At 42.0% G+C, this 26,854-nt stretch overlaps 1 protein-coding gene and 2 long non-coding RNA genes across 4 annotated transcripts in view; 2 read left to right on the forward strand and 1 right to left on the reverse strand.

Moving 5' to 3' along the window:
- RORA (RAR related orphan receptor A) overlaps positions 1-26,854 on the forward strand; it is a 472,196-nt gene that overhangs the window by 173,509 nt on the left and 271,833 nt on the right. The window lies entirely within an intron of this gene.
- LOC135280957 (uncharacterized) lies at positions 6,543-25,098 on the forward strand. Its single transcript, XR_010347758.1, has 4 exons — positions 6,543-6,768; positions 15,169-15,292; positions 15,688-15,768; positions 25,078-25,098. It is a non-coding gene; the product is annotated as an uncharacterized LOC135280957 (long non-coding RNA).
- LOC135280894 (uncharacterized) lies at positions 22,154-24,385 on the reverse strand. The gene is made up of 3 exons (XR_010347702.1): positions 24,265-24,385; positions 22,916-22,985; positions 22,154-22,452 (listed from the first exon to the last, which is right to left on the reverse strand). It is a non-coding gene; the product is annotated as an uncharacterized LOC135280894 (long non-coding RNA).

Raw genomic sequence — 26,854 nt, forward strand, 5'->3', positions numbered from 1 at the left:
GCTGTGCCCCTCTGCAGGAGCCAGCTCCTTTTCCTTCCTTGGCTTCTCCCTCCTTCCTCCCTCCCTGCCCAGCCAGGGCAGCCGGGCTCTGTTCCAGTGCCCTCTCCTCTTTGGGAGCTGTTACTTTCAGGACCATCAGCTTTTCATCCTCTTTTTGGTGTCCCTTAAAGCAGCTTAAAGAGCAGATACAGAAGTAGCATTTTGCCCTCTGCTGGGAAGCCGGGTCTGACAGATCAGTGGTGTGAGCTGCTGTGCCAACCATTGTGGGCAAGGACATTGTGCAGGTCTGGGGAAACACTCAACAGGCTCTGGAATCCTTTGCTGTGCTTCATTTCCTCAGACACTGCAGCAGCAGCATGAATTTGGGTTTTCCTTCTCCTTAAGGATGATGTTTTTTCTCCTTTTTGATACTATTCCTTTTATGTCAGTGTTGTCATTAGAAATCATCTGGTTATTAGTCAGGCTCCTGTGAAGTCCTTTGCCCCAGTTCCTCCTAACAATCTGAGAGCACTGAGCTACTGGATCCTGCCCTGCTACTGTTTTTATGGAACTGATTTGCAGTGTGAAAAATCAAACACAAAAAACAAGTGGAAATGGCCTGGTTTCTAGTTCTGATTTAGAAGTAGGCAAAATACTTTTTTGCATTTCTGGTGTAATTTCAGTTAAAGTTGTTGGAAGGATAATAAAGACTAGTTTAGGTTGGAAGAGGCATTTAAAGGTCATCTGGTCCACACCTGCCCTTAGAAGAGCGGCACATCTTCAGCTCAGGTTGCTCAGAGCCCTGTCCAGCCTGGCCTCGAGTGTTTCCAGGGATGAGGCATCCGCCACCTCTCTGGGCAGCCCATTTGTGTTTCATCACCCTCCCTGTAAAAAAATTCTTCTTATGTCTCATCTAAATCTGCCTTCTTTTAGTTTAAAACTCTTATTCCTTCCTCTTATTCCTATTGCCCTGCTAAAAATTGTCCCCATCTTTCTTTTAGTCCAGAAAGGAGCAGTTCAGTCTTCTGGAGCCTTCTCCAGGCTGGAAAAGGCTTCACCCTACTCAGTAGCTATTGAGTACTGCAGGAATCCTCTTTGTTACTGTTTGCGCATTTGGTCCTCCATGAAACACAAACTTCAGTCACTGTAACTGAACCAAATTAGTTTTTGCTTCTTACAAGTTGTCACTTTATCTGCAGTTCTGCCCAAAGCTGTGTTTGTTTTACTGTATTTCTCCTGATGACACTTCTTTGCTTTAAGGAAAATAGCCCAGGAGCAGGGGACAAAATAAAGAATAGAGTCATGTTATTTCCTCGATGGCTTCTGAAAACACCAGATGTATGTTTTGATTTTCTGCCCAGCTGAAAAATCATGTAGCTTTAATAACTTGAATTCCCCTATTATTCATGTTTATAGTTTTAATTAATTTCATTTTATGAAGCTTGGTGGTTTTTAGGAAAACCCAGCCACTTATGAAAGTTAATTTAAAATCTGCATGAAGCCACCTTTCCTTGAGAGTTTATGCACTGTGTAATGCACAAGTTGTGTACTTGTGAAATCAAGTTGCTTCATTTTTATAAACACCCCCTCACCCATATATTCAGGTTTTTTTGTTGTTGTTGTGTATGTGTGGCCATGTTTCCATGTATTTTAAGAAACTAAAACTTTTTTTTTCAATAGTTTAAGTATTTTTGTCCCAACTCAGCTGCAAGCCTTTTTCCATTCCTATTTTTTGAATCTTGAAGATAACACTGATAACATTCTTGTTTTTATGGACTGCTACAGTGCATAATGTGAAATGTCTTTATATCATTTATCTTCACATCAGACAATCCCATGCCTTGTAACCTGTAGCATTTCTGTGGTGTGCACTCACTTTCACTTGTTTGATAATTTGAGTGGTGAAGACTTAATCCTCCTTTGTTGTCTTCCAAAGTAAACTGTCAAGTAATAGTGATACTAAATCTACTCAGCTGTGAGATTCAGAGCTGGCTCTGTCTGCACAAAGCTGTACTGCAGGCACTGCTGAACACAGGCTGGAGAATCACAGTAGCTGTGAAACTAGCTCAGAGATTAGGATTTATTGCTGTTCAAAGACTAGCTTCCCTTTCTTTTTCCTGAATGGGTGTTTTATGTGTTTTATCTCAATGCTGATTTCTCACTTCTGTAAGCGGAGGGTGTCAGCACAGCAGTGCCATGCACAAATGTCTCCTCTTTGCTACGTGACACCACGGGAAATACAGGTTGGATATTAGGAAAAAGTTTTTTACAGAAAGAGTGATAAAGTTCTGGAATGGGCTGCCTGGGAAGGTGGTGCAGTCACCATCCCTGGATGTGTTTAACAAAGCCTGGATGTGGCACTCAGTGCCAGGGTTTAGTTGAGGTGTTAGGCTGGGCTGGACTCGATCTTAAAGGTCCCTTCCAACCCAGTCATTCTGTGATGGCTCTTCCAATAATATAGGAAATAGATGGAAACAGTTAAGTAGGAATTTAATATCATCTGCACATGTGTAGGGCAGAGGAACCAGTTGTGGTGAGCAGAAGAGCTGTTTGAGTACTCAGGGACAGGCACAGATGGGGAAGGTGGCCTCCCCAAGCACCTCTAGTGAATCAGCCAGCACCTGTTGTGCTGAATGGCTGCTGCTGGCCTGTCCTAGTCACAGCCATGGTTAACCTGGCTCAGATCAGGGACAGCAGTGCAGGAAGAGTGGTTTTCAGATGGTCCTTTTACCTGAACAAGCTGGGAAAAGGCCTGTTCAGGTACCAGGAAAAGCAGGTCACTTGACTCTGTCCAGGAGGCTGTAGCTCGTTAGTGTGTGAGCAGGAGATGACTTCACAAAATTACAGGTAATGTATGAGGGAAGTGATTGGTGAAAATAGAAATGGAGAGGAGATAAATGATGGGAATAGAGAACAAGGAAAGGTTAGGAAAAATATGAAGTGGAACCAAGATAAACTGGCTTTTAGAGTTAAAGATGACAGAAATTACAGTAGCTGTTCATCTCTCTAGCTTGGCTGAATACAGAGGAGTGTAAAAGTTAAGGTCCTGTTAAAGGGCAGGTCAGCAGTGTGACTTCATCATTCTTTGCTCCTACTGCAGTACAAGGGCTTGAAAAAGGGAACAAGATGAACTAAAGGTACATGGGAACATAAAAATCCTCCTTTTTCTCTGTAGAAAGACATTATGATGATTCAGCATGAAATACAGGCAGTAATGTGCACTGCTTTGAACTGGGCTTGTTTTATGAGTTTAAAACAGTTGCTGCATTAAAGGTGGATATCCCCAAAATTTAGACTGTCTCCATCCAGATGAAAATTATGTAATTGAATCAGGTCTCTGCCCTATTTAGTGTCTCTTTTATCTGACAATGCCCTGTGTTGGCTGCTGTGAAGGAAAGTGTAAGAAAACCTACAACACCCAATTAGGGAGTCATGTGGCTGTACGTGGTATTTTTTCCATCTCAGCTAAAGACTGGCTTCTGCTGCAAAGCATTTGGATTTCTATCCCTTCCACATTGGCTGAATTCTGTGCAACATAATACAGGGTATTCTCACTAGGTCTGTGAATCTCAAAACCTTTTTAAATGCTGCAACACCAATTATCTTGTGCATCTAGATCTCTGTTCTTTGTCTGTCTTCTAATATTCATCCGTGTTGTGATAATTGTCTTGAGTTGGTCCCTAGCACACTGTACTAAACATGATAAAATACAAGAATTAGAGAAAATGGTTAGATTAAAAAGAGCAAAGAACTTTTTTGATGTACAAAGGTTCCAGCATATGTTACCCTGCAGATTTCTGGCAGGTTCGGCTGAATTATTGTAATAGTTTGTTCCTGTTAAAATAAGACAATTCTGTTAATTCCAGCATTTTCAGTTCAGAGAAATAACAACACACCAACCCTTCCTTTAAGGATCTGATTTTAGACCAGGTGCTTTTGCAGCATCTTGGGTAAATGGAATTATCTCCCAAACACATTCAAGTCTCGGCATCTTTCTAACCAACACAGACACACAGGATGTGGCAGCTTCCAGCTCGGCTGGAAAGTTGTGGGCTTGCAAGTGAAAATCTTTCCATTTGGCTGGTGGAAACAGACTCCGATGGCTGTGGGTAGGCAGGAGCCAGGGTTCATGCATTCACCTGGGCTGAGACAGTCCTGCTTCTTGAATGGGATTTCTCAGTCACATTAATATTTAGAGGATGCTTTGGATTACTCTTGGTACTTGAAAAACCTCAATATTTTTGTCAGCGATTTTGGGCATTAAAAACTGTGTCCCTGCACTATCATTTGGATATTTGCAATTGATGTATTTCCAAGGAAATCAGCTCTCTTTGTTGCCAGAGAATATCTCCCCACTTGATGCTGATAATCCATACTAGTTGAATTCTTTTTTAGTTTTGTCCTCCAGTTGTTCCTTACTGTAATGCCCAAAGAGACATCAGTACTTAGCCCCAGACACCACTGCAATTTGTCTGATAGCTGTCATTGAACTACAGGCAGCTTTAGAATGTCACATTTTTCTGTTAAGGAAAGTTGTTTCTCCTGGCAAAGTGTTTTAGGTACCCTTTTTCTCTATCACACTGAGCTGAAACTCAAGTTCACATGCACCTCAAACATTTGCCTGAGAATTAAAATTAGGGAGGAGCATATAGTCCTCTGTGGAGTGGGAGTTAAGAAGGAAAATAGGAGAAATAATAGTCACTGACTTCCCCAGATTTACAAATGGGAGAGGGGTTTTCTCTGAAATACTTAAGAGTAAAAATAAATGGGCTGAGCTTTTATCCAGGTTTCCAGCTGTCTGGCTTACTAAATAAAATAGAACTGACAAACTACAAAATTGTTCTCCAAATATAAGAAGCCCTCAGTGTGCCTCAAAATACCAGTAGGAAAGTAAAAAGAGGTTAAAAATTTGGTGAGAATCATTAATGGAAATTGAGCAAACAGCTCTACTGTCAAGAGGGAAAAATTGTTTCATATAGGAGTGATGATGCGTGTCCTAATAAAAGACATCGTTTCACACCCACCAGGAATAAGACATATTCTGTACTTTTATATCCCATCTTCTTTTGAGTAGGAAGAATGTCTTTTTTAAGAAGAAAAATCTTGCGTTAGGAAAATGAAGAGGAAAGAGGTTTTCCCACATGCTGGAGAAATTAATGAATCATTTCCATCAGAGTACATGCAAAAGCAGAGGAGCTGCCATAAGAGAAGGAACAGCTGATTTTTCCAATTGACCTTTGGCACAGAGATGATCTGGTCATGCTCTAACTAATTTTGACAAAGGTGTTTTTAATGAGGGGGAAAAATAACAACTAGGGCCCCTTCATCAGTTGAAATGCTAAATATGTTGAAATATTTCCTGCTGAATTTTAAAAAGGAAGAATTAAAACTGCAGTCAGAGACAACAGATCCAGGAGAGGTGACAAACAGGTGCCACGTCACACTACCTTTGCTCTGTAGTCTCGAGTGGGAGGAATATTTTTGCTAGATGGAAGGTGTGTGTTCAGGTGAGGAAGTTCATCTGAGACAGGCACAGCCTGAGGCTCTGAGTCACACAGACAAAATCCCATTTGGAAATGCAGGTAAGGTGTGTGACACCAAAGGGGAGATGTCTGAGTGTAGGGTTGTTCTGGGAGGAGCCTGGAGGACGCCAAGTGTTTAAAGAGGGTGTTGAAGTGGGTGGCAATCACTCTTTCATCTCCTCTCTTTTCTGGCACACTTGCTTCCTTCCCTGGTCCTGTCCTAGAACCCACATCCCCACCCTGTAAGGCAGCAGCTTCCTCCAAACCCCCTTTCACTTCCCACTCCCTGTACAGGAGAGGAAAGGCAGCCCCTGACACCAGAGGGAAACACTGCATGGAGCCTGGATGGGGACAGGGAGGTGGCTCTGTGAGGAAAGGCATCATCTGTGGCTGTCCAGGGGCTCTTGGATCTCCAGGCTGCTCCCTTGGGTCCAGGCAGGAGAGGAGCTGTGCTGGCTGCAGTCTGTGCTGTGCTGGCAGTCCCTGCTCAGGGCCCTGGGGCTGCTCTGACATCCCAGCACAGCTTTGGGGCAATTCCTGGCTGCCAAGCTCTAGGTGGAATGAAGCTGCTGAGGACAGGACTGTAGGTACCCACACCTTGGAGGTGGACAAGAACACCATCTCTCCATTTCTCACTGAAATACAGCAGTGTTTTGTATGAGGCTGGGTCCCAGTTGTCCAGCTGCAAGCTGCTGGCTAATTGGTTTAAGAATTTGTTGCCTTCTAATTGGCTATTATGCAAGTGCTTTATTTCTTCTAATAATTTCTTTCACCAAGTGATATTCTTTACTCTTGCTGTCCCTGACTTCAGAAAAGACCCAACTGATTGCATGCAAGGGAGTATCCAAGAGCAGAGGAAATGGAGGGATGGGTGTGCACTTGTACCTGGCCAAAGAGTTAAAAAGAACTATTTGTACAGATTTTGGAACAGAAGGACACACAATTTGAGGAATGTAGAGGAGCAGTCCTGGGTGAGGTACACCACCTCTCCCAGGTGATTAAAACAAGAAGCACCTAATTGTCTCCACAGGTGGAGATGCATTGGCATTATTATTTAGCCTCTGCACTGCCAGAAGTATAAAACCCAGAGAAGGGAGAGTCTCCAGCTGCAGCAATGCTTGAATGGGAACTGTTTCTGTAAGGCAAGAAGGCTGCTTGGAGTTATCACCATCTAGAGACTGGTTTTATGAGCTCATCAATAAGATGAGGCATTTCTCTAGGTAAATGAAGGCTCAGTGAACAGTTACTGTGATCTGGAATCTCTGAGGTAAGCAGAAGCCTGGGAACAAAGTGATGCACTGCTCTTGTTTCCTTTCTTTGCAAACTGCTTGTCAGCTGAGTGGGAGAGGCAGCCAGGGATGGCTGAGGGAAGGGAAAATCTGTGCTTTGTTCTAACCCCTTGGCTCAGTCTTTCTGGAACTTACCCAGGTACCAACTTAGTTTGGTGCTTTAAAAGAAGCTTCTTTTTCGAGGCCTTTCTGAGGTTAGCTGATACAGTGTCATCCAAATACACACAGATGAACCTCATAATTGCAGCAGGAACTTCCATGCAGGATTTTCCCTTGGTTTGACACGTTCCCATGAAGGTTTTAGGGGGGTTGGTTCTTGTTTTAATGAATTACAAGGCCTTTAAGAAGTGATACTTACTCAATATTTCATTCCGAGGAGTACTTTAACAAATGCTACAATAAACTGTCTTTTTCATTTTAGTGGTGGCCCAAGGAATGCATTAGTGTTTGAAGCTGAAACACTTTGACATCAGTCTGGGTGATGAGTTGCTATGGTTTCAAGGGCAGTGTAGTGCTGGAACAAGAGCACATCCCTGGAATGTGCACATGCACTCCTGGGCTCCTATATATTTCATGACCAGAACATAGGAAGTCTCCTTCCACATCAGTGCCCTCATCACAGGGCATAAGGAGAAACTGAAGCAAGATGTGGAGCTGGATTGCTGATGGTTAACAGCTCTTCCATCCAATTTGAGTCAAACACTGCAGTTTCCAGCACTTTGATGGGAAGATGGAAAGCTCATGGAGCTCCCTGTGTTCACAGGGGGCATTTCCAAGGCAGGAAATCGGAGTGGGAGGGAGAGGGTTCCCATTCTCATGTATAATACACTCAAGGCAAGCCACATGTTTTAGCTTGAAATACTTCTTTCAAGCTGCAAAAGGTGGCATGTTTTTATCAGGTACTGATCACAAACTGAAGTATTTGTGTATATATGCTTTCTCTGAAGACAAAACAATACAGCAGGATTTTTTTAAAACATAAAATATTTTTTAGTAAGCAAAAAATAGGTGTATTAGAACCTTGCTTTACTTATCACTTAAGCATCTTTAACTAAAAATAGAACCCTAATCAGTTTCCCCTTGAGTCCTTCAGCTTCCAAGTAGGAAATAGATAATGGCTGGATGCTTAAAACAATGCAGTATTTCACATTATGTCTCAGTACATCGTAGGAATGTGAATTCCTCTGAGTTATATTTAATGCAGATAGTTCCAAAAGATATCCAGGAGCTTCACTGTGGATATTGAAATGCATCTCTGAAAGAAGGAATGTTTTCCTTAAGTCCTAATGAGTGCCTTACTGATTGGTAATGAACAATCCCTCTCCTGTACAGCCTCTCTTTGTGTTTAAGGGTGGTTACCCTGACTGATGCTGTTAAATTGTCCTCCAATATTTCAGTTCCTCTCTCACTGCTGCCATGTGGAGCTGTGCTTCCCTCTCCCTGTGCCACACAAACCTTTCCCTCTTCTCCCAGGTTTTACAGCACAGCCTCAGGAATGGCTCCCAGCTGGGTGCCCTGCCAGCCCTGGCAGCTCTTCTCCACACCAGCTTCTTCTCCAGAAGCTGAGAGGTCACCAGGACCTGGTGGCTTCACAGAAACACAGTGAGGGGTCCCATGGTCCTCTTCTTTTTCCTGCTTAGTTTTTTTTGAAGGGTCTTGATCCTTCTTCCTTCAACTCTGTAACATCTGACTTTTCACAAAAAAGGTACCCTGTAATTTTGGATATAATGATTTGATCCTTAATGAGTTTACTGATGTATAATCATCAGCAGGATGGAGGGAACACTTGCAAATGAGCAGCGTTCATCCAGAAATTCAGCCTTCTCACCAAAGTGTTCAAGGAGGAAATGGTGCCAGAGGAGTTCCCAAGACTTTGAATTGAGGGATTTCAAACTCAGAACAGCTGTATGTACACTGAGGCTTTTCTCTTCATTTGTCATCTATCTAACAAGCTCATGGCACATATGTATATTTGCTTGCGAATTACAAAGAAATGTTTTGGAAGTCCATAGGGAATCCAGTTAATCAGTTTGATTCATTGCAGCACTTATTAGCCATGATGGCTGAGCCTCTGAAGGTTTGCCATTTTCTGTCAGTAAAGTTCAGTGTAGTCTAAGCCAAAATTGTTGAAATGAATATCTTAACTTTTATTACCCAAAGAAACTGTCAGAGCTCTCTAATGATTTCAGATGGAGTGACACCACTTTTTTTTAAACTTTTTTTTTTAAATTTAATTTTGTTCAGCTGAAATCCATAGTGCAGGCATATACAGATCGTGGGAAGGGGAAAATATTATTAAGATATAGGTCCTGCCCACATTTGTGTGGCCATTTAGGTAATTTTTAATTTTTTTTCTCTTCTCCAACTGCTACTTAACAGCTTGTAAAGGTCTTTTGAAACTCTATTACTTTATGCATTAGAGATTTGCCTGCTTCCACCCTCCCCCTTTTGGGATTCTGTGAGGCTTTTTTCTTGTATGCTGTGCCAACAGCAGATTTTGCCTGAGTTTTCTTTTTCTCATTAACATCAATTGAAGTGAGACATCAGAAATCCAGGACCATTTGCAATGACAGGACAGTGCCAGTGCTCTTCCTTTCATAACCCATAGGAATAAAACTATGCAGAAATATTTCATTATTCACATTATGATAGTCTGCATAAATTACAAATCATAACTTGGGGGAAAAAAATCATTATATACTTTGTCAAACATCCCAAGTTTAAATTTTGAGAGGGACTATGAAAAAGAATTTTAAAAAAATCAAAATAGTGGGTTGTGGAAATGTCTGTTTTCCCTTGTTAATAATTTTATCACAAGGCATTATCCTACTTTGGCAAGTGAGGGTAAATGCCAGGCCATGTGTCTCTGCTGCTTTACAGCAGGTGTGCATACTGAAAATCATACTCTTCTTTTGGTTTGCTTTTTTTCCTCATTGTGGTGAAATATTAAAGGCACTGAGTTGAAATTGTGTCCTTGAAATTTCACCTTGATGAGGTGAAATCCCCCAGCATGTTGTGCCCCTCAGCCTACAGAACTGAGCAAAATTTTGGAAGCTTCATGATAAGATATTTAGGAAAACTAAAGATGTTAAAGTGAGAGGTGAAGTTCAACACTTGTCAGAATTTATGTTTGAAAGAAACTGATAGGACTTACTGACTTTGAGACTTAGTAAAAACCCAAACCCACTAAAAATTTTCTAATTTTTGCTAATTTGTGATTTTGCTGATTTTCCTAGTGCCTGAATAAGATCTCTAGAAAATAACAGTCTTAAATCTGACTGGGAGACATTAGGTTTATTTCTTTTTTTTTTCTTTTTCTGTGGGTCATGAAGAGCAAATGTGGGTTTTGAAATAAGAGGTAAGGAGGTAGAAAGCCTGATATGCATTCATTCAGAGTTGTGATTTAATAAGCACATGATGCCTCACTATTCCTAAAAAGAAATTAATTTTAATAAAAATAAAAGGATCAGCATATTGTGTAATTGAGGGGAGAAACCAGAAAAATAACCCTTTCTATCAAATTGGAGATGTAAAGGAGATTGATGTTGCATCTTTTCTAGATTAATGAAACATAGCACATTTGCAAAGTGGCATTTTAGGGTGGTTGCAAGGCAAATTCAGCATGTTAAAGGGAAAGGGATTTTCATCCCTTCCTGCATTCAAATGACCCAAAGTTGCACTGTTCATGGGCTGCTTTCTTTGCGTGCCAACTTTCTGGGACACAGGTTTCCAGTGCAGCTGGAGCCAAGAGTCAATGGATGTGATAGGAATTGGAATGTCCTGCTTAATATCCAGTACCTGTTGTTTGTGCCTGTGCAGAATCACTCACAGGAGTCTTCAGGAAGTGCTCAAGTTGTTTACAGCAACAACAAATGTCTTCAAGATGGAGGAAAATAAAGGACATTTAACAGTCACTTCACATAGTTCTTCTTAGATTGAAGTAAAGTTCAGTATTAAAGATTTAAACAAAGCCAAAACATAACCAAAGGCAGTGTTACTGTAACTCTAAATGTCATGCATCCCTTACAGAAAGTATCTCTCAGATTAATTATGGAGCCCCTGGATTCCAGGAAATCGGCTGTAGAGGCAGGAGGGATGGCCCTCCAGGGGGAAATCTGAAGATGTTTCATGCCAGCAATAAAATAAAAATAATTGTTAGGCAAAATAATTGCTTAGGAGAGGCTTTTAAAAAATAAAATAAAATACAGGGAAGTCATCAGCTTGGAGTAAGAATGGAAAATGAGAAGATTATTTGAATACTATTTAAAGAATTGGTGGAAGAGTAGAGAGGGCTTAGTGTGGTTGTGTCTGAAATGGATGGCCAGTTTCAAAGATTTTGCTCAGTCCCCTTTGGAGTTACCTCGAAGTGCTGCAGAGGTTTGGGGCTTTTTCCCTTGTAACACAGCAGGAGGCTCTTGTTGCTTTGGTCTGACCTGTAAACATCCCATTTTGCTGGCTCTGTTGTTTCTGCTGCCCAGCTGGCCTTTACCATTTCAGGTACCACAGTTGTTGGGGCCCTTGGGCAATAAAAAATTTGTCAGCCTGTGGTGAGGTACAAACATGGAAGTTATTGTCTCTGAGTTACATTCTGATATATAACTTAAAATTTGCAGAATGCTGTGCATTATAGTTAAAAATGCTAGAATAGAAGCAGCTCTGTCCTTTCCCTTCCTTTGAAGGTATTGTTTCTTACTTTTGTCATCAAAATATTGAAATACTTTGATCTGATTCTATTCCTTTAAAATCCATAAAGATCATGAACTCCACTGTTTTCAAGCATGTCCAAGCACGTGGCAGGACAGCTTTGGTGGATTTGTGCTGATTTGGGCTCAGGGCCCTGGCAGGGTTCAGGTTTGGGCTGGGCTGTGGAGCCTGGGCTGTGCAGGAGCTGCAGGAGCCTGGCCCAGCAGGGGAGGAGGAGCAAACACAGCGAGTTACCTTGTGCTGCTACAGGCTTTGCTTTACCAGCTTTGCTGGAAATTGGAGTTGTTATCTTGTTAGATGCAAGAGGAGTGTTCTTTTCCAGTCTGTGTGCTGCCACCTTGGACCGTTTCTGCAGTCAGGACATCCCTCCAGCCTTGGCCTGTTTCTTGAACCTCTCTTCTTTGCCTCCCACACTCAGATAACAGTGGGGCTTCCTTCTGCTCCTCCAGGGCACAAGGGTACATGCTGGGAGAGGGCAAGAAGTGTCACCTCCTTGTTCTCACTTCTGCTGTGCCACTGTACTGTGGAACTTTTAAGGGCAGATGGGAGGAGGTGTCAGCTTTTCTATAGTTTTAGGATGGGGCTGTGTCAGGTTCTGTAGACTGGATCTATTCAGTGCTAGGGGTGAGGCTAGAATTGTAAAGGTCCATAAAGGTGAGCTTCTCTTCTGGGTTTGGGGTGCTTAAATTTTCGTCAATTCATGGGAAGTTCCATCACTCTCTGGGAGCAGGTTTTTTGTACTTTTTTCCCCAGGGTCATCCTTAACACACCTTTTTTTTTTTTTTTTTTTTTTCTTTTTGTCAGCAGAAGTCTGAGCAGCTGAAATGGAATCACAGTTTGAGCTGTAAATATATCTGCCTGCTTGGTCTGTAACTCACACCTGATTCCATTGTCTTTGGCAGCACATGAGGCCATCTCTTCTATAGCTTGTATTGCCAGTCCCTCTCCTCTGCCTTCACCTGTTTCTTTTGGTTGGTTGTTTCTTTTTTTTCCCTTTTAATGCTATGTATTTTCCAGAAGAGCTGCATCCATGTGTGTCACCAGCATGTGGAGAGGAGTATAACTGTGATAAGGCAGAAAGAAAAAGAAAACCAGAGTGCTTCTATAGGAGATCTTGGTGTTTGTTGCACAGGAATGATGGTTGTCAAGGGTAAATGAGAACCAGGCAAATAGAGGGAGTGATCTAGGCAGGCAGGGCTGTGTCATGGCATTGGTGGCACAGAAGGGTGCAATACTTCTGTATTGGCAGGACTGGATCTTCTTTCTGATGAGAAGTGGAGACCTCTGTGAGATGTGCAGAACAGGAGAGCTCAGGTTTTCTACCACGTGTAAGGAGTTGCTGTGGCTTCCTGCACCCTCCCAGTCAGCCAGGGTTCAGGAGAGTGCTCCATTCTGGATGAAAGGCTGTGGAAGGGCTCTGAAGACCTTGTTCCTGTTGTTGTTACAGGAATTGACACCAGGACAAATGACACTAAGACTTTTCAGAGCTGGTAATGGTCTGGTTGTTCAGCCTGAGGTTCAAGTCCTTGTCTTTCTGGGACCTTTGGGACAACAGTGAGCTTCACCAAAAATAGTTTGCCAGGAATCCAAGGTTTGCTTTTTTTTTTATTGTGCCAGATTTCACGCTAAAGTAGGAACAAATGTTGTTATGTAAACAGGAAAGCTTGACTGCATACTTTGTGCTTGTTCTAGGTTCCTAAGTCACCCTCTTTAGGCCAATCTATTTTACCTCGAAGTGTGGTATTTGGACTTCAGCATTTTTGATTCCTTCTCAACTGACTGGTATCAGCCATCTACCCATCAGCCAGCTTGGTCAGCAGGTTTGCCTAGGAGCAGCCTAATTTGCAAATTCCTGGCTGTAAGTGTGTCCTTCCTTCCTTCCTTCCAGGACTGCATGTGGATGCAGCAGGCTGCCTGGGATCCTCCTCACTGAGTGCTGCCTTGTGATGGTGCTCAGACCCATCAGGGCTGTACTCAAGTGCAGGAGCACCAGGAGCTGGATCCTGCTGCAGCTGGGGGAGCGTGGGCTCTTCCAGGCTTCATCTCTGAACTGGTCACCAAGTGGTGGAGGTGGAACGAAGTTCAGAGGCTCCCAGCCTGTTTCCCTACTGCTCCAGGACAAAACTTGGTGTGCCACAGAAAACTCTGGGTGTGTTTCCCCTGCTCAGCAGGCACTGTGTGGGGCTCTGGGCAGGTTACAGAGTTTGTGGCACAGTGGTTTGATACAGCCTGGCAAATTCTACTTGTACCTTCTGCTGGCTGCTCTGTTCCAGTGGTCTGTGAGCCCTGGCAAAACCTTCTTGCAGGAAAGGGAGGAGACTTAGAGAGTTCTAGATCTTGAGTTTGTCAAAGCGTTGCCACGCAAAGCGGCAGCGATGGTTTCATCAGCGCTTTGCACATAACCTGGTTTATGGCTCTCAAATTGGTTTCTGCAGGGCTTAGGATAAAAGGCCGGAAGAGCTTTTCAGCAAGGGTTCCTGAGCTTGATGTGCAGGGCTGACTGGAAAAAAAGAACAGAATTTTGTGTTTGAAATGGTTGACAGAAAAAAATAAAGCCCTCGCAAACCTCTCTGCTGCAAAGAGAAATACGGCATGTGGCGATTGACAGATTTACGTATCCAGATAAAATCTTCCACTTTTCCAAAAGCAGAACTTTCTCTTTATGCAATGTTAGTTTCAAAGCTCCCAGCTCCTGCTGTGCCTAATGGCAGGTATGTTTCCAGCGACTTCCTTTTCATGCCTGAAAATGGGATCATTCTCAGGTCTCCTCATTGTCATCTGGTAGCTATTCCCTTTCACTAATTTCCCCAAATGAGTTGTGGCCCACTCCGAAGGCTACAGGATTCATTAGAGTGAAGAATAATAAGAATGTCCTTGGTGTTTGAACAGGAAGAAAAGATCCCAAAGGCTGCCAGAGATAAAGATCACCCACTGAAAGGGATAAAAATGAACAATGCTTCTTGCAGGGAACCTAAAAATACAATACTCGACTCTCGCACAGGGTTTAGTTACTGAAATAACAACTGGATTGTACAGTCTCAGGATTATTTTGGTCTCAAGGAAGTATTAAGTCTTACAAGTTAGAACAAAATGCACATCAGGGAAAACATAGATTCAAGTCTAAACCATACCCAGTGTTCTGGGGTTAGCTCAGGTTTATGGGTGTCAAGGTACAAGGCTGGAATTCAGAAGATCCTTTTTCAGTGCTTAACTCTTCTACAAACTTCTTGAGTAGCTTTGAGTTGGTTGGTTGGTGTTTTTATGCCTGTTTGCTGTTGGCAGGTTTTTTGGAAGCCAAATGGAAGTGACCATGAGTTTCTGCCTGAGAAAGTGGGCTATGGTGGGCTTGGCTGCTCTGTTATTTTGAGTTCTCTGTTGTCAATAAGACACAGCAAACCAGGTTGAGTACACTGGGAAGTTTGTGACAATTGTCAGGCTGATTACTGTTGCTTTTAAGCAGAGTATTTATTATGTGAATCTCTGCTTCAGTCCCTTGCTGAGTGGTAGTTCTGCATTAATAATTAAATTTTCCTTTCTCTACTGTAACATGGATATATGCAGAATATATGTACACATATGTAGAAATGACATTTAGCAATGGAACCTGCCTAATACAGTCAGGTTTTAAGACCCTTTAAAGAGCCACAGCTCTGCATTTTTTTTTCTGTGTGTAGAAACACACAGTTTCCTCTTGTGCCAATGTTTCTGAGTCCTGCTTCAGATCATAGAGCTGGAGGAGAAAGAAGAAAAGAGGCAGCTTTTACAACTGCAGTCACTGCAACTAATTGTTCCTACTAGGTAAGGATGCATTCCTTTTACTGGCTCTCTGATGATGGCTTTTTGTTTCTAGCTACAAGCAAATCTAATTTGCAAATGAAAAATTTCATTATAGCAGAAGTTGCCTGCAAGGGAATTAAAGGAGGCACATTCAAAAGAATTCAGCAGATTGTAAAAATGGTTCTTAAAGAATGGATTTACGACCCCAATTCACAATTAAAGCAGCAATTGCTTTTAAGTGGTGCCTATTACTTTTAAAAGGTTAAATATACTGACAATAGAATTTTAAGGGAATAAGGCAGCTTAAGTGAGCAAAACCTGAGGAAGGTAATTGGCAAAGCTCACTTAATATTTTTTGTTTGCTATCCAAGAGCTATTCACGATGCCACTGTAACAGTATGTTGTTGCTACAACAGAGCTGACAGTTTTCTGAGATGAAAAGGAAGAGAATGGAATTAATCACACAAACTTCATCATCCAGTCTGGCATAACTGAAAGTGAGTTCTGCTACACTTGAACTATTTTAAATAACTTCATGTTTTATTAATACAAGGTTTTTTTTTTCCTGTTAACCTCTTCAGCGCTTTCTGTCCCGAGTTCCTCTGTGATTTCTTGTCCTTTGCAAGGCTGTGCCTTGATCTGTGGCCAGCCTTGGCATGTCCTGGCTGTTGTGCACATAAAGAGCAGTGCTGGCAGTGCCACGTGTGTCAAGGCACACACAGAAATGGGGGAGTGTCAGAGCTCCTGGCTGGGGCTGCTGCTGCCCCTCTGGGGAGCTCCCCTCCCTGCCATGAGCATGCAGAATCACGGGTGTTCTGCTATTGCCTACCAGAGCTAGAATGTTTGCACACTTCTTGTCTTTTGTCCACAGAATGGCCAAGAGAAATAGCAAACTGTAACTGCTTTGTGTTGTGGTGTCTATTTTAACCTTCATTCCAGAAAAACTAAGATACATGCAGAAGAGCCAGATGATTGAGAAACATTTATCATCTTAAAAATACCGTATGTTTCAGCAATTTCTCACGTTTGAGGTAAATGTAACTACGTAGAAATAAGCTGGTGGTTGTGTTTGTAGACACTGGCAGCATTCTTGTTCAGAAGAGACAAAATAATTTTCAAAATATTTTTCTTAGTGTCCAAGTGTTCTGATACTGTCTGCTTTGTTTGACGTTGTGCAGAAAGTGCCTAGCAGACCTCGTGAGTCCTGTGTCCCTTGAGAGGAAAGAAAAGAGCCAGAGTACAAGGGATGAAAATGTTCTTGGATTTTAACTTGGACATTCATTTTGGTTTTTCACTATTTTTTACCTCTTCTGTTACATACTTAGAGGGCTTTTTTCGTGTCCATTGTTGGCATAAGGTTTTCTCAGGTAAGGAATGGTGTCCTCTTTTTCTTTCTTAATGCAGTGAGTTATCATTTGACCTGTAAATGCTACAGTTTGGCAATATTTTGATATGTTGGCCTCTTTGAGAGTGAAGGCAAAGTGTTTGCAGAGAGATAGCATTGGTAGCTTCCAAGGAAATTGCCCAGGCTCAAATCTTGTACATATTTAATGTCAAGCCATGGATGTCTTTGTGCAGAGGACACAAAATGCTGGTTTTGCATTAGCTTGTACATCACACTTTCCTCAAAGGATCACTTTGATTCCTTTCACTGTCTTTCCACTGGAGTTGCAAATTGCATCCACTGTGATGTAACCTTGGTATGCTGGATATTTGCCCTGAACCTATTATGAATTTATATTTCCATCTGGAGTTTGGGTTTGCATTAGGAGACAGTGACGGCTGGATCAGTCCCGCCAGGGAGGAGTGGGGACCCCAAAACCCTGAGCTCTTGGCTCTTAGGGGTGTGTGAAGTGCACCTTGAACCAAGGAGCCTTTCTCAGCTGTGCATTGCTGGCTTTCTCAGGGTTTGGCATTACTTCTGTGTCTCAGGAACACAAAATAAATGCAGAAAGACAAGGAAATGGGTATTTGAAATGTTCTGTTGAGAAAGTCAAATGTTCAGCTGCTGCAATTCTTGCAAACAGATGCACATCTGTTCTCTACCTGTGAGATGAAGTCGGTAATGAAGTGATGATTTTGTCTGATTACAATGTGTGAAGTTGTATCATTGTTCTGAGAAGCTTTTACCTTTAGTTAATCTTTTACAGGTTAAGAAAAAACTCATTTTAGAAAGGATTCAGATTCACAGTAAGTTTTAGTTGGGTTAAAAATCCCATCCCATTTTTTAGATAGTATATTCCTTTAAAGAAGAGAATGTGGAGTTGTGATAAATTGCTCTGAGCTAGGAACTACTTTTATATATATTGTATTTCTATAGCCTGATACAGAGCTTTCTGTAAAGACTGAGAGAAAAGTACTTGTCCTGGAACAGATCTAGTGGCTCCTCTTGAAAAATTCCAGTTTTACAAGAGCTGTGTTCTAGGCTAATGTTGTATCTTATTTAATGCGAAATTGCAGTAGCAAAAGCTAGAGTCTAAAGGAGAGTGCAGCTGAACTGCCTGCTCTTACAGTTACTGTGCTGGCACTGCCTTCTAGGACCTGTTTTAATGAAAACAAGTATTCTTTATTCACAGATTATATTTCAAGAACTGTGGTTTGGGTTTTGGCAATGAGATTTCATGGTGTGTATGTGGTCTGAGGGAGCTCACTTATGAGAAACCAGGAAAGATTTAACCTGACCTTATGTAAACTGCTGTCACGTGCCATAGGTGCGACCATGATCCGAGGTGGGACAGCAAGCATTTGAAATGAATATTTAGAAAAACCCAGCTGATTTCCAGACACTGAAATCTGCTGGATTGCAGCACTGGCGTGTTCCTTTGCTGGAAAGCTGAACCTGAGCTTCTCTCTCCTCTTGCCTTTGAGCTGCACTTCTCCAGTCAGTGATTGTTCCTAGTGCCACTGTCGCTTTGGTTTTTCTTGACTGTCTTTTTGCTCATTTATCTTATTATAGTGCTTTAAGTATGACTAGTCAATTTGCTTCTTTATGTGATGTGGAAATGTTTCATCTCTGCTTTACAAACACTGACAGTGCTTTTTGGCACAGGGATTGCCAGCCAGGCTATTTTTTTTTCAGACTCTTAGAGGCAGTGAAGTTTTGAAACAAAAGTTTTCTTTTTTCATAGGCTCTGAACTTTCAGATTACAAACCACTTTCTCCATGCTAATAAGCTTAGATAAGCAGAGTACATGTTAACACTGTTGTACAGATGGGGGAACTGAGATACAGGAACATTAAGAAACTTGCTTGAGGAAGTCTGTGGGAGCTGACCTTATTCTGCGAGAGACCCACGCACCATCCTTTTCCCTGTCAGATTCTTTCTTTTTACTTAAGCCCCTCCCTCCAAGAAGTCATTGGTCCACAGAAAGCTCTTTTGGCTTCCATGTGTCTATATTTACCTACAGTTATGATAATTGATTACACCATGGATTAATTCCCTGTGGGGCTGCACTGCTCAGTCAATGGCAGAGCTTTTGCCAGTTTTAGCAAGCAGGGGCTGCTTTGCTGGTGATCTGGCAGGCTGCAGTCGGAGGCAACTGCAGCAGGAAGCGAGTTCTGCAAAAAGTACAGCGGGTGTGTGCTGTGGAGCTGACTTGCATAAAGAAAGTGTTCCTTCACCTCAAGTACCCTGCAGGTCGTGAGCCTGCCTGTGCTGAGCTGCACACTCTGTCCTCATCCTTAAATAAGAATCTCCAGTGTTTGGTACGGAGGAGAAATGGGTGTTATTCCTCTCCTGCAGGAGTGGATGTATGGAGTTAAACAGTATAGAGAACCAGACATTTACTATTACCATGGCAACTTCACATGATGATTTATTAAGCCATATTTTTTTCCACAGTGGAGACTATGCATTTTTGTTGGTTTGAGCTCTCCAGAGACTGTGCCTTGCCACTCCCTAACATGTCCTTTTCTCCCATTCAATCCTTTGCCTCTCTTTGCTGAAATTAAAGAATAATGGAAATGTGTTTGTAGAAACCTTTTTATCAGTCAGCAAAAGCTTGGTACAGTTTATGGCTTTATTAATAAATACACTACTGCTGGTTACCACCTTGGACTGGGAGACAATTCCAATGACTGGCACAGCAAAGGCAGCAGAAGGGAGAGGGCATCTCAAGTGGTAATAGAGCACAAGATACTGCAGAAGGAGTGGGGGAGGGCTTTTGGCCTGGCTGGGCTCTGTCTATTGCTCTTTAACTGTCCCTGTTGCTTTCATTCCCCTGTGGCTCTCTTCCTGCTCTTCACCCTGCCGTGGTTGTTTCCATAGTCACCCCCAGTGGTGCCAGTTCTGTGCCATTCTTGCTGCCAGCGTGCCAGGGCTCCGGGAGCTGCGCTGCCTCTTTGGCACCCGGGACCCGCTCTGCTGATGCAGCTCAGTGGCACTTAGCAAGTTTGCCTAAATCTGCCAGTTTTGTAGCTGTAAGGTGTTTGCAGAGCAGGGCCTCAGTGACTCCTGTGCCCATGGTGGCATTTGCCAGCCCTGAGGAGTGCCAGCTGTGCAGCAGGGACACGGGGTGCTCTGCAGCACGGAGAGCCAGCTTGGCTCAGCCTTGGGAGTGCCAGCTCCACAGAGCCCTGAGTGAGGCTGCAGATGTGACACAGGGAACTTGGGAAATGATGCATTTTTGGGCTGCGTAGACAGAGGTTGAAAATCTTGGGGATGACGGTAACCAGTCCCAGCAAACAAAATAAATGGAGCTGTTTCTGAATATAGAATCACAAAATGAATCTTCGGAGCAGAAAAGCTCTCTCAAAAATCTGTCATCTTAACATGCATCTGGCTTTACAAGCAACTAGTGACTTTTATGGCTCTAGCCTCTAACAACATTAATCCACATGGAATCATTCCTTGTTTCAAGTCCTTGTGTCAGTGGGTTGGGTTTCATTTGTTTTCATTCTTTGAAGTACAAAAATGTCCTCAGGATTCTTAAGTATTATAGTTGTGATACATCTTGATGTGCAAACTAGTTGTCCCCTACTGGTTTCTGCTGGGTACTTGCCTTTTCCCAGTCAGATTTATTCATATGGTGCAGTTTCAATATCATTTGGCCATATTTATTATATTCTTTTTTAACTTGATTAAATCATTCATTATGGACTTCCTAATGTGATAATTATGTAATTATATGTTCATGTATTTCAGTATTGATTGCATAAGTGTATAAATAGCTAATGCATAGCTTTGTTCTTCAATTAATACATCCCTGAGTAACTCCACCAGAAAGAGAATGCATTCCTACACACCTGTGTAGCATGTAACTTGAATTCTTTCTCTAACTGCTTTCAAGTTATTTAAGCTTGTTTTATGATAGCAGGGCCCCCAGCCCTTCTCTGGGGGAACATTCTGCCTCGTTTTGTCTTTTTCTCCTGGGAAATCTGGGCTGCACTCTTCCAAGGCAGGGCTATTTTCCTGATTTTTTTCTAAAGCATATTGTAAAGTACTAGAACATAAATCGTAAGAGCATTGATGGTCAGCATGCTCTAAGCATGTGGATCAAAGTCTTGCTAATATTCCTTATTTTAGGAGCATAAGGATATAGGTATATAGAGGGTTTCCTGAACTTTACACATGTGATTACAGCTCCACAAGTGGTGAAGGAGTGTTTGAGGTACAATGCTACTTCAGCTGTGATAACATCCCCTTGCATCCTACAAAAATTATTCCATACTGGTATTTTTAAATTGAAGACTTAGGTATGGAGGAGGAAAATTCCATCTTTTCAGTGTCTTAACTGTGTAATAGAAAAAGGTTTCTAAACAACATATAAATTTCACCCTCACATCTTCCCCCAAAAAATTATTCTATCGTTCTGGACAGAGTTTTTAGGAAACATTTTTCAGTTTCAGCTAAGCTGTGCTCCTTGCTATTGTGTGTGCTTGCAGCTGTCATGCAGTTCTATTGTTTGACCTGTGCTGCTAAAATAATTCATCACTCGGAGTTCACTGCCAAAAGACAGTCATATATCTCCCAGCAGTACTCATAAATTTGCCTGCCTTTTGGATTTTCACATAAAACACAAGCAGAAAGTGTGTTTGTTAGCTCTGCTGTTACCCCACAGAAATGAGGTGCAGTAGAGGAGCTAAAATCTGATCACAGACCAAAGGTGAAAATTCCTGTTGTTGTTGTTTTTAGAAAAGTCAGCACAGTATATTGCAGTGATGATACAAAACCCCTCTCTGCCCAACTCACCAGCTGCTGCAGGGACACTTTCTGTAATTCACTGCCTATTGGGCACAGACATCACACCAGAGATTTAATTCTGGCTCCTATTATACATCAGTATATATGCCTGGTGAAAAAAAAAAAAAAATCTGTCCTAAAAGCATTTAGGAAGACAGAGAAGCAGGAAAAAGGACAATTCATTGGCTGCCTTTGCATTTTAAAATCCTTTTCTGCTTGACAACCTGAATGAACACCCTGGGTAAAAAGTATCTTTGACAATAACAAAGAGAAATTATATTTAAAAAAATCTTTAATAATAAAAATAAAAGATTAAGGAAAACCCAAATACCCCAGCCCACACAGGAGCCCTGGAGAATCACTGGCTGGACTTCACAGCAGGGCAGCTGCAGTCTGGATGTTATTATCGTGTCAGAGCAGTCTCCTGGGAATTGCTGCTGCAAACTCAGAGGTGTCTGGGGAGACTTCAGGTAGCCAGGAAGGAAGAGGGGAGGAAAAAAAAAAGGAAAAAACTGAAACAAACCCCAGTCCTATGAACAGCTTGTTAAAACAAGTGGCAGAAAAAAACCTGCAAACACAAAAGGCTGTATTTGACACTCCTGCATCTCTAATAGATTTCAGAAGGGAACTTTTATATTTATCTTATCTGACTTTGATTTAACACCATCCAGAAACTTTTGTTCTGTAGATCCATGGATTTTTCTCTCCACCTGTGGGACTTCTAAGGGATTTGGTGATGTTGAAAATCTTGCTGTAAGCAGCACCTCTGCCCCTGTGCTGCAGGTGCTGAACACAGAGTGGAAATCTTAGAAAGATGGGTTGCTTCAGCAATATTTCCATGAAACTGGAAAACCACTGGAAGGGTTGAGTACAATAAAGGACGTTCACTGCAAAAGTTCAGTGGGCAGCCTCTGTCCTAGTGCAGAACTTGCAGCATCTGGCTTGGGGAGCATCCTCAGTTCTCCTGCAAACACGTCCAGTTCTCCACGTGTGGAACATCCTGTTTGCAGCAGGTAATAAACAGGTTAACTCTTGCAATACCTTTTGTGTTCCATGAGTGGCACAGCAGCCTCATGGCACAAAGCTCCCCATTGAAGTGAGGGTGAAAAGAATAATTCAGGGGTGGAAGAAATTTTGCTTTGCATTGGCGACATAATGTGGGATTAATGAACAAACCCGGGGACTGCTCAGTGCTGCTCTCCATGAAAGCATTCTCAGGGTATGTTTATATATTATTATATCTATTACTTATATATGTTATTAATATTTATTTAAATATTAATAATTATTTAAACTAATTATATTTATTATTTCTGGTTTGGAATGTGGCCATCATGAGGAACTGCCCCCTTGGGGATGCTGGGAATTGTCAAGACCTGCAGAGGGAGGAGTGTTCTGGAGCACAGCAGCTCTTCAGGCACTTCCAGGAATTATGCAGGAATAGAAAATGGTTTGGCAAATACCTGTTAGTAATGGCCAGTTTCCCCAGTGTCAGGAGCCCAGCTGAATTAGTGTCAGGGATGCTTTTGAATCCTGCAGATGAAATGATGAAATTCACTACAAACATTAAGATATTTTCCAGTGTTTGAAGGGGGACAAGAATTTTGCCCCTAACATTTTTACTTTTTTTTCCAATGAGGACTTCTTTAAGAAGTTAGATCAAACTCAGCCACATTAGCATGAGAGCAATTCATGCAAGGTAGGAAAGGTTGATTATAACAAAAGAGAATTATTAATAGGAGAATAATTTACATCAAGGAGATAGTGGGAGTGAAGTGAATTTTGATGTTTTGAAGGTTGATTGGGTAGGTGGGTGTGTTGACAAAAACAAGACAATCATGTCTTCTTCAGGAACTTAACAGGCTTCAAGGATTTAAAATAAAATCTGTGAGCTCTGTGGAAAGCACAGCATCATTTTTTGGTAAAAGTCCAGAATATAACTTCAGTTATATGCTGACCTTTCTGATCATGCTGTCACCAAAGCATTTGCTTTTAAATAATTTTTTTCTGCTAACATTTCTAGGGTTAAGCACTACAGTTCAATCTTATTCATCTGTATAACTTTTCTATAGCTTCTAGAAACCTTAAGGATGATATTCCAAATTTCCAGAAAACATTTTCCCTCTTGCAGAGGCATGTGCTATAGGACAGTCTTTGGTGTGAGTGATGGTGTGTTTCAGTAATAGAAAAATGCAGACTCCTTCACTTGGGTTTTGTTTAGGTTTTTTAGCAAGTAAATCTTAAAATGTATTTTTAATTTACGTTAACTAAAAGTCTTGGTATGAAAGCAACTTGTAAAATGATATCTGGGGAAAAGCAGATAAATCAGTGGTGTGGTGGTTTTCTTGTGCAGTTGAAACATAAGTTCAGATCTTAGAGGTGTTTTTTCACCTCTTGTATAATATGGACAAGTCCTCAAGTGGATTCTGGGTTTTTCCTCTTTTCTTAGCAAAGACAGGAGAAAAGCTGTGTCTGTACCAGGCATAGTTCATACTGAAATGTAACCTGGTTGGAAAGCTCAGCAAACAATCACATCCTTCTCCTCTCAAATAGATGGTTTGGTATTTTGCACTTCAACCTTGGTTCATAAAATTAGTGACTCGAAGAGATAAAGAAATAGGAGCAAAGGCACTTCGAGCCTGTCTGTGAGAAAACAGCAAAAGGTGATTTCAAAGTGAGCCAGCAGGGCTGGAAAGTGGCACGTGGGGAGGCACTGAGGGTCTGTGAAGGTCCTTTCCCCCCTGTTTCTGCCCTTCTGCCTTGTGCTGAGCCCGGGGGAGCTTTGGTCTCCCTTTTGCATGAAGCTGCTCACCCTTGAGCTGGCCGTGGAACTCAGAGCACATCTTGCTCTCTGCTCTTACTGCAGCCAGGTTTGTATCAGCAGGTGTTGGTATCATATCCGTGGGTGATTTTGGAGGCTGCATAAGATGCAGGCAGGGCAGTCATAGCTCTGTGCAAAGAAAAGAGAATAAAGTTTTCATAGTGTTAAATCCAGACTGGTTAAATCCTACACGGCTTCTACATCTGAGTGTTGTATTAAATTGCTAGCTACTTCCTAAAGGAAAAAAAAAAAGGGCAGCTGAAGGTGTTGATGACTTTTTCTTGGCACCTTTCTCTGTTAGCAAATTTCTAGTCTCTAGACCCTTTTGTAGAGTACTAAAAAAATTAGTTTGCTATTTGCACAGCATTTTGGGTTTTGGTGATTTCAGTGCCAAATTTAGCAGCGATCAAACAAAAATTTGTCAGCTTTATTGACATGTGTGTCCCTTGCTCTGATCCAGTCCATGGTGTCCCAGGGCAGAGGCTAAAGAGGCATAAAATCAGGTCAGTTTAGGGTGCCTGTTCTCCCTTGTTTCTTATCCAGTATGCCTCTGTGGGGTTTTGTGGGATTTTCTCCTCAATATATAGTTAAAGGAAGCAGAGGATGATTGTCTAGAACAAGAAAGGAAGGGTGTTTATTCAGATTGACTCTTTCATTGTATCTTGTACTTTCACTGCATCAAAAATTATGTATCTTTTTTATATATCTCAGTATTATGGATTAGGCCACCTGAAGAACTGATATGTCAGCCAATTGTTTTGATTTTTATTATTATTACTTATATATTACACTTTGGCTACATAGGTATAATTTTAGGTGTTTCTGGGCACTGTCCTGAAAGGTATTGAAGATCAAGCCGGCAGGCATATTTTTAAAGGTATGTATTGTGAACATAGAGGTGTTATCCATATTTATTTTTACAAAGATGTGCAACACAAGCCAGCCCAGTGACTGTTGTGCCTGGGGAAACCTCCTAGGGTCTCTGAGGTCAGAGAATTGTCCCCATTCCCCAGCCGGGGAGAGGTTCTGCATGGGAAGGTCCCTTAGTCCTGAGCAGGGACAGAGAGGGAACAGCACAGTCATGTCAGCATTGGAGGCAAATACTGCAAAATGCCCTTTGGTAATGGCCCCTGCAAGGATAAATAGAACAGTCAGGCTTTCAAAAGCTCAAATAAATAACTGCTGGCACTTGCAGAACACCAGTCCTCCATTTGGGAAATACCACTTGATGGCAGAGTTGATGAAAGGTCCTCAGACATCAAACACATCAACTACAGCTAAAAAAAGCCATGCTATATATGGTCATTCCTCTCTTTAGGAAGACATTCCTTCTGTTGTTCTCCTTTGCTTATTTTAGTCACCCATTTCATACCTCCTCTTCAACACTTGACCCCTTAAGATAACCAATCTGGGGTGATGATCCATATTTTCTTCAGCAAACTGGGAACCCAGAAGACTCTTAGTGGCTGTGCTAGGCATTCCTAATTGTTTTAATTACTGCTTTAAGCAATGCATCTTCACCTTCAGGTGACAGATGTGATTCCTGGGTTTAAGAACTTCTGTACACTTATCTGTAGCATTTGTTTGTGACAGAGAAGTCCATGCAGTGGCAGGGTGTGCTCAGTGCTCTCTGGGCTTTGATCTGAAGCCCTTCTTGCTCCTTCCTGCAAGTTCTTTTTTTGTTGCAGCAGTCTGTGCACTAAATGCAGCTCTGGCTGAACTGCCTCCTCTCAGGCACACGTTCAGGAGAATCACTGTGAGGTGCTACAGGAATTTGACAAGGATCAGAACAGTTTCAACACTGTTCAATATTTGTGTCAATTACTTGGAATAATCTTTCTTAATTTCTGCTGCTTCATTTCCAGGTAGCCCAGAGTGGCAGAATGTGGGATAAGAAGGTAGTAGACACTTCACACAAAAAGCTCTGCGTTTTTTTGTAGAGGATCTAACGTAAATAAATGAACTTGCCTAAGAAAAAGAAATATTCCAGTGGGAGAAGACTCTGTCAGGCAGAGCAGAGATGGTCCTGTTGACTAACAGCTGGCAGCAGGCTGCTAGTGAGAGCTGTGATGCAATACTTGTTTGTGAAAATGGGAATGGGAACTGGGAGAGAAGCTTTGTCTGCTTATATCCCTGTGTACCTTGGCAAGACAATGCTAAAATAGTTGCTGTCACTCTGATATCCATGTCTTAGGAGGGATGTTGAGGGTAAAGTTCAGGAAGTCAGCTCAGAATACTTGGGGTAGGAACAAATGGTTGGTCTTCAATCCTTAGAGCATCATCTCTTACATTTATCATGAGAAAAGTGGGTGTCTGTAGTGTTTAAGAGTCTGCAGAGAAAGCAAATACTGGGTGCTAAAGGAAATGGGAACCAGTGGCTGAAACAGATGAATTCAAATCAAGAGTAGGTAAAAATATTCAATTCTAAATCTGGTTAAATATGGGAAGGGATTACTGAGAGGAAGAGCTGCTGCACCATTTCCTGACATCTGCAGCTTCAGCTTGGATGCTTTTCTGTAAGGAAAGTTTTGATCAAACACTGTGGGCCCAGTGCTGGGGTTAATGATGGGAAAGGCAATGA

The sequence above is a fragment of the Passer domesticus genome, chromosome 14, assembly GCF_036417665.1.
Source record: "Passer domesticus isolate bPasDom1 chromosome 14, bPasDom1.hap1, whole genome shotgun sequence".
Taxonomy (NCBI): Eukaryota; Metazoa; Chordata; class Aves; order Passeriformes; family Passeridae; genus Passer; species Passer domesticus.